This window comes from Hemiscyllium ocellatum, chromosome 8 (assembly GCF_020745735.1).
Source record: "Hemiscyllium ocellatum isolate sHemOce1 chromosome 8, sHemOce1.pat.X.cur, whole genome shotgun sequence".
NCBI classification, from domain to species: domain Eukaryota; kingdom Metazoa; phylum Chordata; class Chondrichthyes; order Orectolobiformes; family Hemiscylliidae; genus Hemiscyllium; species Hemiscyllium ocellatum.
Window position 1 is genome coordinate 75,513,453 of NC_083408.1, and position 19,193 is coordinate 75,532,645.

Consider the following 19,193-nt stretch of genomic DNA (forward strand, 5'->3'; position numbering starts at 1 on the left):
TAAACCCTTCGTATTCATATGCACATGCCCCTCATGATTTTATAAACCTTTATAAGGTTACTTGTCTTTGGAACTTTCTCCCTGAAGAGGTGGTTGAAATGGAGTACTTGAGTATTTTTAAGGCAGATGTGGGTAGATTCATGTTAAGCAAGAGTTGAAAGGTATTAGGGATGGGTTGGAATGTGGTTTTGAGGTTACAATCAGATCGGTCATGATCTTTTTGACCTGAATTGAATTGAGTTATTATTTTCACATGCACTGAGGTAGAGTGAAAAGTCTTGGTTTGCATGCTATCCATACAAATCATGCCTTGCAGAAGTACATCAGGATAGCAGAACAGAATGTGGAATATATTATTACAGCTACAGAGAAAATGCATAAAAAGATCAACTCCAATTTATGAGGTCTGCTCATAAATCTGATGTCAGTATGGAAGAAGCTGTTCTTGAATCTGCTAGTACGTGTTTTCAAACTTTTCTAATTTCTGCCCGATGGAAGAGGGTGGAAGAGTATAACAGGAGTGGGAGGGGTCTTTGATTATGTTGATTGTTTTCTCAAGACAGTGGGAAGCATAGATGGAGTCAATGGATGGGAGACTGGTTTGTGTGATGGACTGGCTGTGTTCACAACTCAGTAGTTTCTTGTGCTCTTGGGAAGGGTAGTTGCCATCCCATGTTTTAATACATCCAGATAGGATGCTTTGTATGGTACATCTATAAATATTGGTAAGCATACTTGTGAACATGCCAAATTTCCTTAGCATCCTGAGGAAGTAGAGACAGTGTTCTGTTTTCTTGACTTTGGATGAACCAGGACAGATAGTTTGTGATCATCATTCCCAGGAACTTGATGCTCTCAACCATCTCCATCTCAGCACCATTGATGCAGACAGGGGCGTGCCCTCCACTCGACCTTCTGAACTCAATGACCAGCTCCTTCATTTTGCTGATGCTGATGGAAAGATTGTTGTCATTCTACTATGCTGCTAAGCACTCAATTTATTTCCTGTACTCTGTCTCATCATTGTTTGAGATCCTACCCAATATTGTGCTCTCTGCAGCAAACTTGTAAAGGGAGTTTGGCATGGAATTTGGCCATGTAGTCATGAGTGTATAAGGAGTATAGCAGGGCACTGATTATGGAACCCTATGGGGCACTGGTGTTAAGGATTACCAATGGAGGTGTTGTCACCTATCCTTACTGATTACAATCTATGGGTCAGGAAGTCAAAGATCCAGTAACAAACGGGGGAGCCAAGATCTAAGTCTTGTAGTTTAGAGATGAGTTTGTTTACATTGTTCTGCATTGATCAGTTGAAGACTTAAATTGAGCGGAGTCTCAATGCATCTGCCAATCCATATTAAAACAAATCATCAGTGAGTATAAGTTTATTTTTCAGTTACTTTGCATTTAATTCTGAAATTTTCTATTTGAACCCTATTGCCTGGAGGAATATATGGTTATTAAATTGCAGCAGTATGCTTCATTCCTTCAGCCTCACCATGCACAGCTCTGATGCTGTTTAGTTCTTATCATTTTGTTCACTACATTACTGCACCTAAAACGTGCGTTGTGATAGAGAGTACCCCTCCCACTCCCACTCACCTGAACTATAAATGACCAAATGTATTGCTACAAAATTAAATAGCAGCCATAGAAATACAAATATTAGAGCTTTTGATATATTTTAATCAAGTGTCTGTGAATTTTAGTGAGTTTCAGTTTCTCTTTACTTTCATTAGAGCCACATTGAAAGAAAAACAACTCATTTTTCAAAATATTAGAGAGGGAGAAGGTTTTAAATCAATGAGATATTCATGGAGACCACAATGAGGGTGAGGCAAGGTCCCAATACCTGAAGGAAGACAGTGACTTTTTGTTTTAAAGGGAACCAGAAGTTGTGGCTGAAGAGCTATTAGGGCTGAAGGGGCTGAAGAGCTGAAAATAAAGAGGAAGTGAAGCAGATAAGTTATAGTGTTAAGGGATTTGCTTCTTTTATTTACATATAGAAATTGGTGCAAACTGTTGTTTCCTTGGGCTTCAGTATCCTAGAGGGAGAAGGTGAGGAATCGATTGCTTTTGCCCATGTGGATAGAAATAGCGTAGGGAGAAGTAGAACAGATGTCTTCATGTGATGTACTGGATATTAGAGAAAAAAGCTTTAAAAAGGTAGTACTTTCAGTAATGTTACTTATGTCATATGTTGTTGATAGGAAAGTAATTAACTAAACAAATGCATGGCTAAGAATTTGATGCAGGAAACAGGATTTTGATTTTATTTTCCCTTTCCAACTAGCACAGCACCTTTTGGAACAGGGGAACGTTCACAGACCAGATAGCTACTACCTTAATTTAAAAAGGGGTTGAGCTGTTGGCAATCATGAAATAAAGAAATTTTGGGAATTTTTAAATTTAAAGTGTAACTATCAAGGCAGTGAGTGTAAGAGAATATTAGATTATACCAAGCCTTTTTATATCAGAAAAAATGCAAATTGAAGATTTATCTAACTTTAATTCCATTAGTGGGAAATGAACACATTAAAATGCAAATAAAGTAAAATGGAAAAGATGAATAGCATCAGAGCTGTGCAGAATAGCAACATACTAGAGGTGCTGGAAATATTCAGCTAATTAAAAACAACATTTGTGGACAGAGAACAAATTAATATTTTGGGTTGTTGCTGTTTCATCATCATCATTCAAAGGATTTGCAGAGACTCATTATTATCATAAGTGACTTGATGGAACAGAATTTGGCATTGAGTCACTTGAGCAGATACTTAAGCAAATAATTAGATTTTAACAAGCATCCTAATAAAAGGAGAGAGAAGCAGAGGCTCAAGAAATGAGTTCCAATAACTTAGGGCGTAAGCAGTTCAAGATATAGTCACTGATGGAGTGGTGAACATCAGGGATACAAGAGGCTAGAATTGGAGCTTTCAGTGTTGTATGAAGGAACGGATACAAGGAGGAGCAAGACAACGGAGGGACTTAAAACAATGAAAATTTTGAAAATCGATTTTTTGCAGGGCTGGAAACCAGAGTATGCAAGTATAGTGGTGACAAATGAAAAGTGCAATACAGTTAGAATAAGGCAAATCTTTGAATTAAATCATTTTTTCAAGGAGATTTTGCAAACAATGCATATTACATCTTTTTCTTTATTGCTTTGCATTTAATGTCATATTCATAATCAAAAAATGTCCAGTTCACAACATGCATATCAATTCTTTTTAAAAAAAACAGGAAAGTTTGTTTGGAACAGATATCACATTTTGGAAAAAAAAGAACCATATTGTATATCATTTTCATTAAAAGATGTGAATTGCAGCAAATATTATTTTCTCATTTAACCTTTCCCCACCTCTTGAAGAAATCAACTTAAATTATTTGGGTATCATTACAGTCAACATCAAGTTCATTATTCCTTTGAACGCTTTGACATTTCACGTCTCTTTGAGATGCAAGAGAAACTTAGCTGCCTCTGTCTTAACAGAACATATAAAATTTCATTAGAAGTTGGGTAACAGTAGTGAGATGTGGGAACTGTAACTGCTTTTCACCTCTACAATTCATGGGGAACTAAACCCAACTCTACTGCTCCTGCTAACTAACTCAGAACACAATAGAAATCAAAATTCAGGTCTTCCAGGTCTGTACAGCAGCTCTAGAAATAAAAAGGCATCGAAGGTAACTACTTAAATGCAAGTCACTGCCTGAACCATCACAAAAATAGTTCAACAGAACAGAATTTTTACAAATACATATATTTTACACTACAAAAAAAAATTAGAAATGCATAAATCATTGGCCAGGACAGAGTTGGAATGCCGCAGACAATTGAGAACTATATGTCTGAAAAACATAAAACTTTAGAAAGGACACAAAGGAAGTTTTAACAAGGGTGTGATCAGCAATGAAGGACTTTAGTTTACATGGGAATATTGGAACAATTGGAAGCTTCCTTTTTAGAAGCCAAAGTTAACATAATTCCAAGATCAGAGGATTTGATAACTATAGAAAAAACTATCCCCTCTGTAAGGGACCAATAACCAGAGGGATCTAGATTCAAACACATTCCCAAAACATCGAGATTGGAAATGATGAGGACATTTTCCATTCAGTTTTCAGACACTGAAGCAAATGCCGTAAATAATTTTAAATGGGAGTTGAATAGATATCAGGAGATAAATTTACAGGAAATGGACTGAATGACGGACTACACGTGCCGGTTCTTTGTAAGAGCTAGCAGCAGCAGTGATGAACTGTGTAGCTACCTCCTGTTTGTAAAATACTTGGAAGGCAGTTTCCCTGTAAGTAGCCAGTTTCAGGGGCAGCTGAAGCAGCTTGGCAGAGGACAGGTATTATTGGTTTGTACACAATAGGAAAGTACTGGCACACCTGTCTCTGTAATAAAATGTAACCCAGTTTACAGTATGCAAATCTAACCACGCCAAGACGCAGTTTCCAAAGCAACATTCACAACTCTTATCTGGCGGTCAGTGTCCTGCGGATCAAGTGGTCCTAAACATTTCACAATGTCGATAGAGAACTGTTGAACTGTTTAGAACCACTGCACCCGGAGGACTGTAACCTGCAGGCGCGGCATCAGCAGGGTCCCTTTAAATATCCTCTTGGCCATCTGACCAGCATGTGACTTGAGCCCGTGCTCCAAAAATCCGAGGGAACAGCTAGCAATAAAAAAAAGAGAATCAATGTAGCAACAGTTAAAAACCACACAGAGTTCACAGTCAGAGTAATAGAGCGATCCAATTCTTCGAGATTTCCCAGCTTCTTAATTCCACCCTGGTTTCCACTTACTGCTTCTTTCACTGCCCCATACGGACGTTTGTGATCGCAAAGATTTAACAGAATCTCCCCTGTACCATCTCCAAAAAAAATATCCGTACAAGGTGATTTCAACCAGGACAGCCACTAACCTGACAAGCTCATACTGCTCATTAACACAGATGTGTGCTACACAAACACTTCCTGATTGCCTTCTGTACCAGCGGCTTTGCCGAGTGCCCCTTTTTATAGCTGTTCCAGGGAGTCGCATGCATACCTTACAGAGGAATGAAGTCCCCTCCTGACATGACCAGTTTTTCCAGGTTGCAACACCTACTGCATCTTCTCTGTTAAGAGGAGAGACAGAGAGAGAGAGAAAAAATAACCGCCTGTACTTATCTGTCCTGACCAAGCCTGTCAGAAACGACAGTGAAACAACCCCTAGTAAAAGCACAACTGCTAAACTGGTTTGGGAAGAGAGCAATGGACACTCCACCCAACACGCTAACGCACACACATTTAGATATTCAAACAAATAGTCCAACAAGACAAATTTTCAAAAAAGATATATATTTACATGCGCGCCTTGATGGATGTAGTTAAGGTACTTCTGAAATACCGGGAAAACAACGCCTTTTTATTTGTAGAAGCATTGCCGGGATGGCGGCTGTACCACTCTGACTGGCCCACCTTCCCCCCTTCCCCACACTTTGGACAGTCATGGATTCAAATCCCACTCAGGAGCTTTGAACATTGCAATCTCCAACCACATTGCTGGAGACGTTGCAATATTGGAGCTGCTATTTTTCACAGGGTATCCTGTCTGGTTCTTAAACTGGACTTCCGTCCTTGCAGCTACTGAGCTGGGAACCCAGAAGAAAAAGTAAAAGTAAACTTAGCAAGAGAAGGTAGGAGCAGGCCATTCAGTCCCTCCAGTCTACTTCCATTCTACAGGGATTCTCTATCCCAATGTCAGATTTCCACTTTTTCTCCCTGTCCCTTGATACCTTTAAAATCAAAACATTTATCTCTCTCTTCCTTGTATATATTCAGCATCCCCAGCCTTCAATGGTAGAGGTTTGTGGTCCTTTAATCAGATACATTTCATAGAGCCATAGAGATGTACAACACAGAAACAGACCCTTCGGTCCAACTTGTCTATGCTGATCAGATATCCCAACCCAATCTAGTCCCACCTGCCAGCAACCAGCCCATATCCCTCCAAACCCTTCTATTCATATACCCATCCAGATGCCTTTTAAATGTTGCAATTGCACTAGCCTCCACCACTTCTTCCATACACATACCACCTTTTGTGTGAAAAAGTTGCCCCTTAGGTCTCTTTTATATCTTTCCCCCTCACCTTAAACCTATGCTCTCTGGTTCTGGACTCCCCCACCACAGGGAATGGGGAATCATGTCCCTTGTGATTTTATAAACCACTATGAGGTCACCCCCCAGTCTCCGACACTACAGGGAAAGCAGCGCTAGACTAGTCAGCCTCTCCCTATAGCTCAAATCCTCCAAGTTTGGCAACATCCTTGTAAATCTTTCCTGAACTCTTTCAAATTTCACAACATCTTTCTGATAGGAAGGAGACCAGATTGCACGCAATATTCCAACAGTGGCCTAAACAATGTCCTGTACAGCCACAACGTGATGTCCCACTCCTGTACTCAATATTCTGACCAATAAAGGAAAGCATACCAAAAGCCTCCTTCACTATCACGTCTACCTGGTGGGTAGCTATGAACCTGTTCTCCAAGGTCAATTTTCTCTTTATCTGAGCCTTAAAATGGTCTACCCCACATCCTGAGGCTCGGTCCCTTGGTTTGAAACCCACCTATCAAGGAAAATATTCTTCCTGCATCTAGTTTATCCAGTCCTGTTAGAATTTTATATATTTCAATCACATCTCTTCTTACCTTCTAAACTCTAATAAATACAGGCTCAGTTGAACTAATCCTTAGTTTCAGATGAGTGAACCTGTATGGTAAATGTATCCTTTCTAGTGTTGGAAGATCAAAACTGCACACAATACTCGCCGTCTTCTTAACAAGGTAGTAAATCATCAAATTCTCTTTCAATAAAGGCCCAATATATTATTTGCCTTCCTGATTACTTGCTGCTCCTGTCTATTTACTCTCATTGACTAGTGTACAAGGACACTCGGATCCTTCTGCATATTCACACTTCCCAAAATATCACCAATTTATTATTACTCTTCCATCCTGTTTTCACAGTGAAATATATAACTTCACATTTGAACACATTGTACTTCATCTGCCATTTGATTGTTCACTCACTCTCTCAGCTTGCGTTTGAAGCTTCCTTATCTCCCCTTCACAATTCACAATCCTATGTAGTTTTGTGTCATCAGCAAACATGGAAATATTGCATTTTGTTCCCTCCTCCTGGTCATTTATATACATCATGAATAGATGGGACCCAAGCACTGATCCATGCAGCACCCCACTAGTCACTGCCTGCTACTCAAAAAAAAATCTATTTTTTTCTACTGGTTAGCAAGGTTAGATCTCATGGAGTACAGGGAGAACTAGCCATTTGGATACAAAGCTTGAATGCGCTTTAACTTTGTTGACTAGTCTCTGAAACCCTTCTGAAAATAAAAATACTCCATGTGGACTTGTTCTCCCTTATTTATTCTAGTAGTCACATCCTCAATTGATCTGATTCATCTTGCTTATTTCAAAATGGAGCTCCAGTGTTCACAATGTGTTCATTTCTAAGTACTCGAACTCTGTGGGAAGCTAGGGAAATGATTGCTGGGCCCCTTGCTGAGATATTTGTATCATCGATAGTCACAGGTAAGGTGCTGGAAGACTTGATGTTGGCTAATGTGGTGCCGCTATTTAAGAAAGTGGTAAGGAAAGCCAGGGAACTATAGACCAGTGAGCCTGACATCGGTAGTGGGCAGGTTGTTGGAGGGAATCTTGAGGGACAGAATTTATATGTAATTAGAAACGCAAGGAATGATTAGGAATAGTCAGCAAGGTTTTGTGCATGGGAAACCGTGTCTCACAAACTTGATTGAGTTTTTTGAAGAAGTAACAAAGAGAATTGATGAGGCCAGAGTGGTGGACGTGATCTATATAGACTTCAGAAAGGCATTCGGCAAGGTTCCTCATAGTAGACTGGTTATCAAGGTTAGATCTCATGGAATCTCTCAGGGAGAACTAGCCATTTGGATACAGAACTGGCTTGAGCGTAGAAGACGGAGGGTGGTGGTGGAGGGTTACCTTTCAGACTGGAGGCCTGTGACCAGTGATGTGCCACAAGGATCAGTGCTGGGTCCACTCTTTTCATCATTTGTATAAATGATTTGGATGTGAGCATAAGAGGTATAGTTAGTAAGTTTGCAGATGACACCAAAATTGGAGGTGTAGTGGACAGTGAAGAAGGTTACCTAGAGTACAACAGAATCTTGATCAGATGGGCCAGTGGGTTGAGGAATGGCAGATGGAGTTTAATTTAGATAAATGTGAGGTGCTGCATTTTGGAAAAGCAAATCAGAACAGGACTTTTACAGTTAATGAAAAAGTCCTAGTGAGTGTTGCTGAACAAAGAGACCTTGGAGTGCAGGTTTGTAGATCCTTGAAAGTGAGTCACAGGTAGATAGGATGGTGAAGAAGGCATTTGGTATGCTTACCTTTATTGACAGAGTATTGAGTACAGGAGTGGAAGGTCATGTTGCGGCTGTACAGGTCATTGGTTAGGCCACTTTTTTAATATTGCATGCAATTCTGATCTCCCTCCTTTCCGAAGGATGTTGCGAAATGTGAAAGGGTTCAGAAAAGGTTTACAAGGATGTTGCCAGGGTTGGAGGACTTGAGCTATAGGGAGAACTTGAATAAACTGGGGCTGTTGCCCCTGGAGCATCAGAGGCTGAGGGGTGAAGCATCACTGGCAGACTCAAATAAATTAGTTCAGCATTCATCTCATTGCTGATGTTGTGACTGATTTGTACAAACTGACAGAGTCCAAGCTACTTTATTGGTTGCAAAGCATTTCTGGATATGAGAAAGAGAAAGCTGTTGCAAAAAAAAACAAGTTCTTTCTAAAAGATAAAACATATGCTTAATATCTCATGAAACAGAGTAGATCAGTTCAAGGATATAAGATAGTCGATCTAGGAATCAGATGAGGTGAAATTTCTTCACGCAAAGAGTGCAAGCCTGTGGAATTCACAACCACAGAAAACATTCAAGGCCAAAACTTTGTATGATTTAAAAAGGAGTTGGATATAGCACTTGTTGCTAAAGGGATCAAAAGATATGAGGAAAGCAGGAACAAAGATACTAAGTTGGATGATCATGATCACAATGAATGGTAGAAAAAGCTCAGAGGGCTGAATGGCCTACTTCTGCTCCTATTTTCTAAGTTTCTATGAAACAATACAAATAAATTATCAACAGATAAATATCTCCAACAGATGCTGCTGACTGCTAAGTATTTCCCACTTTCTCTTTTTAAAATTTGGATTTCCAGCGTTTACAGAGTTTTGATTTTGTAAATTCCATTTTTGTACATTAAGGCATTTATTTGCTTTTTCACCTGCATATTTGTACAAACTTTAATAGTCCTCATTGGAGTATATCACTTTTCTGGGTTAAAAGCGCATGTCACCATTGGCTAATTTGCTTAGAGACAAAAACAAACTGCAGATGCTGGAATCCAAGGTAGACAGGCAGGAGGCTGGAAGAACACAGCAAGCCAGGCAGCGTCAGGAGGTGGAGAAATCAACATTTTGGGTGTGACCCCTCAGTCCTGAAGGAGGGTTACACTTGAAACGTTGACTTCTCCACCACCTGATGCTGCCTGGATTGCTCTGTTCTTCCAGCCTCCTGTTTGCATACCATTGGTTAATTCGTCTATCATCTTAAAAATGTACCTTGTGGCCATCCACACAGTTTCTTCTTATCAACTTCACTTAGATCCCTCATGTTCATGAATGTTTCTGTGAAAACTTCACTAAGGAGAGCAGCTCTAGTATCTTTACTCCACCTACATGACTGAAGTCCTCCATCTCTAGTATCATCCTCATAAATCCTTTCTGACCTCCTCTCCATTGTCTTCACATCATGCCTTAGGGGTGGCACATGAACCCACTACAATACTTCAGTTAAAGCAGAACCAGTATTTTATGTAATGTAAGGATCACACTTTTTATTTAATCATCTTTAAAAACTGTGGACTGTTTTAAAAACTGCTTGAAAGAATCATAGTATACCCTATAATGTGGAAGCAGACCATTCGGCCCATTAAATCCAAACCAATCCTCTGAAGAGCATCCCATCCAGACACCCCCACCCCCACAATCCTAAACCTGCATTTCCCATGGCTAACTCACTTAGCCCGCACATCCCTAAACACTATAGGTAATTATCACAGTTGAACTGTGGGAGGAAACGCATGCCTATTTGAAGAGAACGTGCAAGCTCCCCACACAGTCACCCAAGGGTGGAATCGAACCTGGATCCCTGGGAAAGTTAGCAGTGCTAACTACTGAGCCACTGTACCACCCATAATGGCTGCATACTTTCACAGTAAGGAATTCAATATTTATTGTGAACTCTATTTTTGTAACTGTGGGTTCCTGCAATGTGCAGATAAATAACAGTGGAGGAAAAGTGAAGCTGATTGGTTCTCTCAGCTAGGTGAGCAGGTTGGGGAAACAAATTACAGTGACACAATGAGAGAGAGAGAGAAGATACAGATGTATGCACATTGTTCTCCTGTAGAACAGAAGCTGCCTGTTCTCTATAGTACAATGCTAAGTGTAAACAGTTGCCTTTCCTGCAGTTACAGTGAGTTGTGACATAGGAATGAATAAATCAGAGACATTTTCTAAATGAACCAATCACTCTGTATATCTTACAAACTAGTGGTAACTTTCCAAGAAAAACAACTGAACATTAAGACTAGGCTAGCCAAAGAAGAATCATCTCAACATTGGAATAGGGAAGAAAGACCATTGTTTACCTGGAGTGTCAGAGGCTGAGAGGTGACCTTATAGAGGTTTATAAAATCATGAGGGGTTCCGATAGGGTAAATAGACAATATCTTTTCCCTGGGGTGGAGGAGTCCAGAACAAGAGGGTATAGGTTTAAGGTGAGAAGGGAAAGATACAAAAGAGACCTAAGGAACAACTTTTTCACGCAGAGGGTGGTGCGTGTATGGAATGAACTTCCAGAGGAAGTGGTGGAGGCTGGTACAATTGCAACATTTAAAAGGCATCTGGATGGGTATATCAGTAGGAACTAGATTAGATTAGGATATCTGTTCAGCATGGACAAGTCGGACCGATGGGTCTGTTTCCGTACATCTCTATAATTCTGATTTTCCAGTTTTTTTCTACCTCTGTCAATAATCTATTTTCCCTATGTGTTTATATACAATTATATATAAAAGAATTACATTAGATTCCCTATAGTGTGGAAATAAGCCCTTCGTCCCAATAAATCCACACTGACCCTTCAAAGAGTAACCCACCATCCCACCTCCTCCTCCTCCCCCCACCCCCCCCCTCCCCCCCCCCCACCCCGTCTGACTAATGCAGCTAACAACTACGGGCAATTTAACATGGCCAATTCATCTGACTTGCATATCTTTGGACTGTGGGAGGAAACCAGAGTACCTGGAGGAAACCCACGCAGACACAGGGAGAATGTGCAAACTCCACCCAGACAGTTGCCCAAGGCTGGAATTGTAACCTGGGACCCTGTTGCTGTGAGGTAGCAGTGCTAACCACTGAGTCACCATGCCACCCTTATTTATTTATCGATAAATATATATTTGCTTATGTATACTATAGGAGTGCTTAAAAATGGATTACAGTTTCAATTAATAGTGTTCCATGCCAATTGCTTACCTGTATCGATGTCAAATTACTTGCAATGAATAATAATTCTTGTTCAGTGCAGAAATCTGGTCCATGCATTTTATCAACCTTGGTCTGAAAGTCAGGTCAATTGGGATACTGTACATGCTTTAGAAAAAAATTAACATTTGACATGACCCCAGGAATAATGGGGCTCGATTCATAGTGTGTTACCCCAAAGGTTCATAATATCCTTGTTTAGTACTCAACTTCTCTTTTTTTTATTACCCAGGAGCTTGATTGCATTCTGAGACACTTTCTCAATGTGTATTGTTACATTTAACGATTTGGTACATGCACCCAGGGCCTCTGTGTTGTTGCACACCCTTCAGAATGGTGTCATTTCTACAGATGATCTTGCCTCATATTTCTGACCAAAAGCTATTTCTCTGCACTAAATTACAACTGTCACTTGTCCACTAATACCACCAGTCTGCCTATATCTGCTTGACTATTTGAATATTTTCACTATTCTCCTCACAGTTCATAATACTTCCAAGATTCAGTCATCTGCAAATTTTGAACCTATGCCTTACACACTTGCCAAGGTCATCGATATTGATCAAGACCTGATCAATATGTTCTTAGTCTATTATATACCACTTTTCCTATTTGTTTATGTGTTTGTATACAATTATACATAAAAGAATTAGATTAGATTCCCTATAGTTTGGAAACAAGCCCTTCGTCCCAATAAATCCACACTGACCCTCTGAAGAGTAAACCCCCCATCCACACCAAACCCCCCACCCCCCATTTGACTAATGCACCTGGGGTACCCTATTATAGGAGAAAGTGAGGACTGCAGATGCTGGAGATATCAGAACTAAAAATGTGTTGCTGGAAAAGCGCAGCCTATTATATACCACTTTTCAATCCAAGAATCAAGCACTATCACCATTCTGTTTCCTGTCTTTCAGCCATCTTTGTATCCATGCTGCCAGTGTGATTTCTATACTACGTTCTTTAGCTTTGCTGATAAATTTGTTATGTGATACTTTATCCTGATGAAGAGCTTATGCTCAAAATGTCAATTCTCTTGCTCCTTGGTTGCTGCCTGACCAGCTGTGCTTATTCAGCACCACACACTTTGACTTTGATCTCCAGTATTTGCAGTGCTCACTTTATCCCTTTCGGAAATTCATACCCATCACTTTAACTACATTAGCCCTCAACAACTCTCTCTGCTACCTCATCAAAAAGTTCATTTCAAATTAGTTAGACACAATATTCCCTTCACAAATTTTAGCTGGCCTTTTGTAAATTAATCCCCATTTCAACCTATGTATTGATATGGACAATAGCAGCTGATTCTGCAAAAAGAAAATTCCTGTAACTTTAGGAAAACCGAACCCAAAAAAAAAGTGATTTCAACATTTAGCAGCCCAGGATGTACCTTTTGGAGATAAAAATAAAGACTTAATTTCATGTCAATGACCTTTCATCAGGACAGATAAGATTTTTCTTCAAGGTGTATATATTTACTTTGATTCTCATCATCTCATGAGAATAATTTTCATGGTGAGTTTAATGTTTTCAAATTCTTGAACTTCATTGCATCCAGTGGAAATAAGTGAATAGGTAAATGAAAATCAATGGATTGTGGTCTGATTTTACTCAAATGGAAGAACAAAGTTGAAGCAAAGACTTCTCCAGATTTCCTCAAGTACACTGACAGAACCTTGTGTTCCAATAAACTATATAAGCAATTTAAGTTTGAACAGATTTTCAGTTTGACTAGATAAAAGACTGACTTCAACTGAAACCTGAAGAAAATCCCATCTTTATGACTTTTTGTAAATTTAATCCTTTCAATGAGATAAAATGCTCATTCTTATATTCAGGAAATATTGAGAAGAACAAAGGAGGTTACAAAGAATATATATGAAACTATTTCTGAAGATCAACACAGGAATAGACAGTGTCCAGAAATGAAAACCATGTACTTTAGAGAAACAATTCCAGTCTCAGGGCCATATCAGCTTTGTTTGTTCTTTTTACTTCTTCAGATGGTTTTGATGATACCAAGTCATTGCCTAATTGTTTTAGTTTGTATTTGCAAGTAGTTATTATACAGTTTAAGTGGAACAATTTAAAAATAGCTCCCAAATATTGTCATGAAGTGGGTGGACCATCTACTAAATTTGCTCATACCAGCTCACAATGAGGTAGTCACTCTTTCTAATTGGCAGTTTCATAACTGGGGTGGGAAGGTAGTTTGCAACTTGTAAAACAGGAGCTGTCTTTAAAGAAAGATGAATGACAAAGCTGTTACTGCAAGAAAAATAATCTGTTGCCAGAATTCCAGTATTATGGAAGTCTTGATGCAGGCAGTGATAAGAAAGGAAATATAGGATAAAATACGGATAAAGCCAGAAGTAAAGGAACGAATTTGATGTTGCTTAGGGCCCTATACATGGTGGTGGGAGGTCGAGGATAGGGGGGTGTGGATTCCTTGATTGAGGAGACAGTGAAAGGATTACCTTTCATTCTTCTGAACTCCAGAACATATATGCCCAGTCTTTTCATTGGGTGGTCTCACCATGTCAGGAAGTGACCTAGTGAACCTCCAATACACTACCTCTCTAGTAAGTATATCCCTTCTCAGATGGTGTGACAGGCATTGAAGTCAATGATGTTAATGTTTTACATGTTATGTTTACCAGAAACAGCAGATATCCTGCCAGGGAAACTCTGCACCATGTCAGATAATGTGATTCTAATTGTTTGGGATGATTGCTAATGGCATTGGGACAATCATGGAATATGTGACAGACAGGATTTATGATAATTTAGAAAACCATAGCTTGATTAGAGATAGTCAGCATGGCTTTGTAAGGGGCAGGCCATGCCTCACAAGCCAAAATGAATTCTTTCAGGATGTGACAAAACGCATTGATGAAGGTAGAGCAGTGGATGTAGTGTACATGGATTTTAATAACGTGTTTCATAAGGTTCCCCATGGTAGGCTCATTCAGAAAGTAAGAAGTGTGAGATACAGGAAAAATTGGCTTTCTGGACATAGAATTGGCTAGCCCATAGAAGACAGAGGGTGGTAGTAGATAGATTGTATTCAGCCTTGGATGAGGAAGTGGAAGGGTGGATAAATAAGTTTGTGGATGACATGAAGGTTAGTGGAATTGTGGATAATGTGGAAAGCTGTTGTAGTTTGCAATGGGACATTGACAGGATGCAGAGCTGGGCTGCTAAGTGGCAGATAGTGTTCAACCTGGAAAAGTATGAAGTGATTCATTTTGAAGGTTGAATTTGAATGCAGGTTACAGGGTTAAAAGCAGGATAGGATTCTTGGCAGTATGAAGGAACAGAGGAATCTTGGGGTCAAAGATTCAAAGTTGTCACCCAAGTTGTTAAGAAGGCATATGGTGTGTTGGCTTTCATTAGCAGGTGGATTGAGTTTAATAGCCACGAGGTTATTCTGCAGCTCTATAAAGCCCTGGTTAGACTACACTTGGAATATTGTGTTCAGTTCTGGTCATCTCATTATAGGAAGGATGTAGAAGCTTTAGAGAGGGTGCAGAGGAGATTTACCAAGATGGCTGCCTGGACTGGAGGGCACGTCTTATGAAGAAAGGTTGAGGGAGCTAGGGTTTCTCTCACTGGAGTGAAGAAGGATGAGAGGTGACTTGAGCGAGGTGTACAAGATGATAAGAGGCATAGATAGAGTGGATAGCCAGAGACATTTTCCCAGGATGGAAATGGCTATCACGAGGGAGCATAATTTTAAGGTGATTGGGGGAAGGTTTAGGGGAGATATCAGAGATCATCAGAGAGTGATGGGTGCATGGAATGTACTGCCAGAAGTGGTAGTAGATTCAAATACATCAAGAACATTTAAGTGACTCTTGGATAGGCACATGGAAGATTGTAAAATGTGTCTTATCTTAGAGTAGGATAAAAGGTCAGCACAACATCGAAGGCCAAAGGGCCTGTACCAAACTGTATTGTTCTATAGCTGAAAATGTGTTGCTGGAAAAGCGCAGCAGGTCAGGCAGCCAAGGAACAGGAGATTCGATGTTTCGGGCATAAGCCCTTCTTCAGGAATGTATTGTTGTATATTCTATGTTCTATGTGATCAGGTCCATTAAGACTGCAATGGACAATTGAATTTACCTGTCTTTTATTATAATGTTAACAAGTTCCCTGAATAGTTATATCATGCACCCTAAGTCGCTGATCTAATGATGACTGTCTTCTGAAGTGGGACACCATGGGTGCCCATTTGATGCTTGAAAAATTAGCAATGTCATTAAATTTGTAGCATTTTGTTATTTTATGAATACATTCTCATCTGGCCTATGACGCCATGATGAAGATTCCCCAGTCATAGTTCCTGCCTGTCCATTGTATTGAAATCACAATGGGCAGTCACAAACTGCATCCTATGGAGGTTGCCAACTCTGAATGGTTTCTGGATAGATCATCCCACATTCATCTGCTGTAAAGTGTCCACACTCCTGCCAATAGCCAATCCTCTGGGCGTACTGTAGTCCTTTCAATTGGAAACCAGGCAGATTCATCAATACACAATTGAATTAATCTGAATTGTTTGTTTAACAGCAATTTCTCCATCTCCAATGCTGTTCTAATTAATAAATGAAATTCTAAAGAAAATTTACATTTTTGAATGCCCGTTAGACGTTTCTCCTCATTTGCTTGTAATATAATCCTGGAGATGGATCTTTGATTCCTAAAGCATTCAGAACAAATTTGGAGAGTGGTCACCATAAGGCTGTGTAAGTACAATAATGGCCTTCCCCACTATTGATCATGACATCTCACTGGAGCATCTTGCTGCCATAACGCACCAACAGTTTCATTGTGAATCTGCTGAATGGAACTGCTTGTTTTAGTGCACCCCTACATTGGTGAGCAGATAGCATGTTGAATGAAATACTATTTATTGTAATAAACAGCTTGTGGTAGAATGAACATGTCCTCTCTTCACTGACATGGTAATGCAGCTAAGTTGGCAGACATTCTGCAATGTCAGCTGTGACACAATACCAATCTCATCAGAGCTGTTGACTTTAAAATTGGCTGATGATGGCATCAGCTGATTTATAGTGCTGACCAATGCAAATTTAATGTAAGATACCGCCCATGTTTCAAACAGTCTATAATGAGTGGTTTGCCTGATTCTTGTATTGACATTGATTCAAACTGTAAACACTGAACTAACAGTCAGAAATATAAGCTAAATTATAAAATGTAAAAATCCCGAAGGTGCAGAATGTGCATATCTTAATGTGCAGAACATTCTCAATAAAATGAATCGTGCAACTGATATAAAGTGATATAAAGGTAATTACGGGGGAATGAGAGATGAACTGACAAAAATTGACTGGAAGCAGAGCCTAGTGGGGAAGACAGTAAAGAATCAATGCAGGAGTTTCTGTGTTTAATTGAGGACACAGTACAGAGGTTCATCCTAAAGAAAAGAAAGATTATTCGGGGGGTCAGGGGGAATTAGACAGCCTTGGCTGACAAAGGAAGTCAGGAAATATATCATAGAAAAAGAGAGAGCCTATAAAGTGGCCAAGAGCACTGGGAAATCAGAAGATTGGGAAGACTACAAAAACAAACAGAGGATAACAAAGAGATAAATAAGGAGAAGATCAAATATGAAGGTAAGCTAGCCAGTAATATTGGAAATTAGAGCAAAAGTTTCTTTCAATACATAAGAAACAAACGAAAGGCAAAAGTAGAAATTGGGCTACTCCAAATTGATGATGGAAAGCTAGTGATGGGAGATTAGGAAATAGCTGAAGAACTTAATAAATGGAAGACAAGAGTAATACCCCAACAATTAAAGAGAGTCAAGGGCAGAGTTGAGTATGGTAGCCATTACAAAAGAGTAAGTGCTAGAAAAGCTTAAAAGTCTAAACATTGATAAATCTCCTGGCCCGGATGGGCTACATCCTAGAGTTCTGAGGGAGGTGGCTGAGGAAATAGTGGAGGCATTGGTTATAATCTTTCAAAAATCACTGGAGTCAGGGAAAGTCCCAGATTATTGGAAAATCACTGTTGTAATCCCCTTGTTCAAGAAAGGATCAAAACAAAAGATGGAAAAGTATAGGCCGATTAGCCTATCCTCGGTTGTACGTAAAATTCTAGAATCCATTGTTAAGGGTGAGATTTCTAAATTCTTGGTAGTGCACAGACAGATTAGAACAAGTCAGCATGGATTTAGTAAGGGGAGGTTGTGCCTGACAAACCTGTAGGAATTCTTTGAAGAGTAAAAAGTAGGTTAGACCAGGGAAATCCAATGGATGTTATCAACCTAGACTTCCTCAAGGCCGGCGCAACATCGAGGGCCAAAGGGCCTGTACTGCGCTGTAATGTCTATGTTCTATGTTCTATGTACTGTTCAGGGTTGCAAATGTAGAAATAGGAGGACTGTTCCCCATTCCCACACAAAGTGGGAAATCATGCGATTTTTGGGAAAATGTGGGTTCTTTTGAAAGTTTATCCCAAATTTCAGTATAGCTGCTGAGCTTTAGATCTGCTACAAAATAAAAGCAAAAGTATTATGAACTGAGAAACGCCAAACCAATTTTGAAAAGCTGACGATCACTTTAACAAACAACCCTGTGCCTACAGCTCCAAACTTTAAACTTGCATTTAAAGTAGCCACTGATGAAATGGCATAAGGGAAGGGGCTGTTCTCCAGAATCCAGACAGAGTGGCCAATCAGAGACAAACAAGCATCAGGAGTTTTACTCCACAGTCGGAGAAGGAAACGCTCAGTTTATTACTGGCTGTCAAATACTTTGAGATATATGTCTGAAATGGGTGCAGAGACCATAGTCTATACTGACCACAACTCATTAATATTTGTGCACAAGTTTAAGACCCAGAATGCCACATTCTTCTGTTGCTTGTTCTGAACTTGTTCCTTTAACCATACCACTTAAAAATCACTTGTATTTTGGGAAATCAAATGATTGCAGAACCTAAAGAGACCAAATACCCTGCGAGTTATCCAACTGTCTGTGCCCTTACCGTGGATGGTGAGCTGCTTGACTTCCTTAACAATTAATTATCTTCAGGTGCCATTGGAGCAGCAGTAAATGGGCCATTTTTAGTCTGACTGATTTGTGATTGATGGGTGCCACATAAATCAGTGATTGGGCCTCAGCTATTTACAAACTACATCAATAACTTAGAAGATGTGACTAAGCGTAAGATACCTGTTTTCTGACAATATAAAACCAGGTGGAAAAATAAGCTGTGAGCAGATTGCAAAGCAATAAAGACAGGTTAAGTGAATGTATAAGAAGTTGAAAGGTGAAGTAATGAGTATATGTAAAATTATCTGCTTTGATGGAACAAATAGAAAAACAGATTATTTGTAGAACTGTGCAAGACCATTAAATGTTGACACTTTGGAGTGGTTTGGGTGTTCTTACATGAATCAGAGTAAGTTACCATGAGGATACAGCATGCAATTAGGTAAGGCAAATTGTTTGTTGGCCTCTATCAC

The 19,193-nt window shown here is 39.6% G+C and overlaps 1 long non-coding RNA gene across 1 annotated transcript; it reads right to left on the minus strand.

The window, feature by feature from the left end:
* Positions 1 to 3,147: 3,147 nt before the first annotated feature.
* Positions 3,148 to 5,004, minus strand: LOC132817930 (uncharacterized). The gene is made up of 2 exons (XR_009644935.1): positions 4,941 to 5,004; positions 3,148 to 4,691 (listed from the first exon to the last, which is right to left on the minus strand). It is a non-coding gene; the product is annotated as an uncharacterized LOC132817930 (long non-coding RNA).
* Positions 5,005 to 19,193: the final 14,189 nt, after the last annotated feature.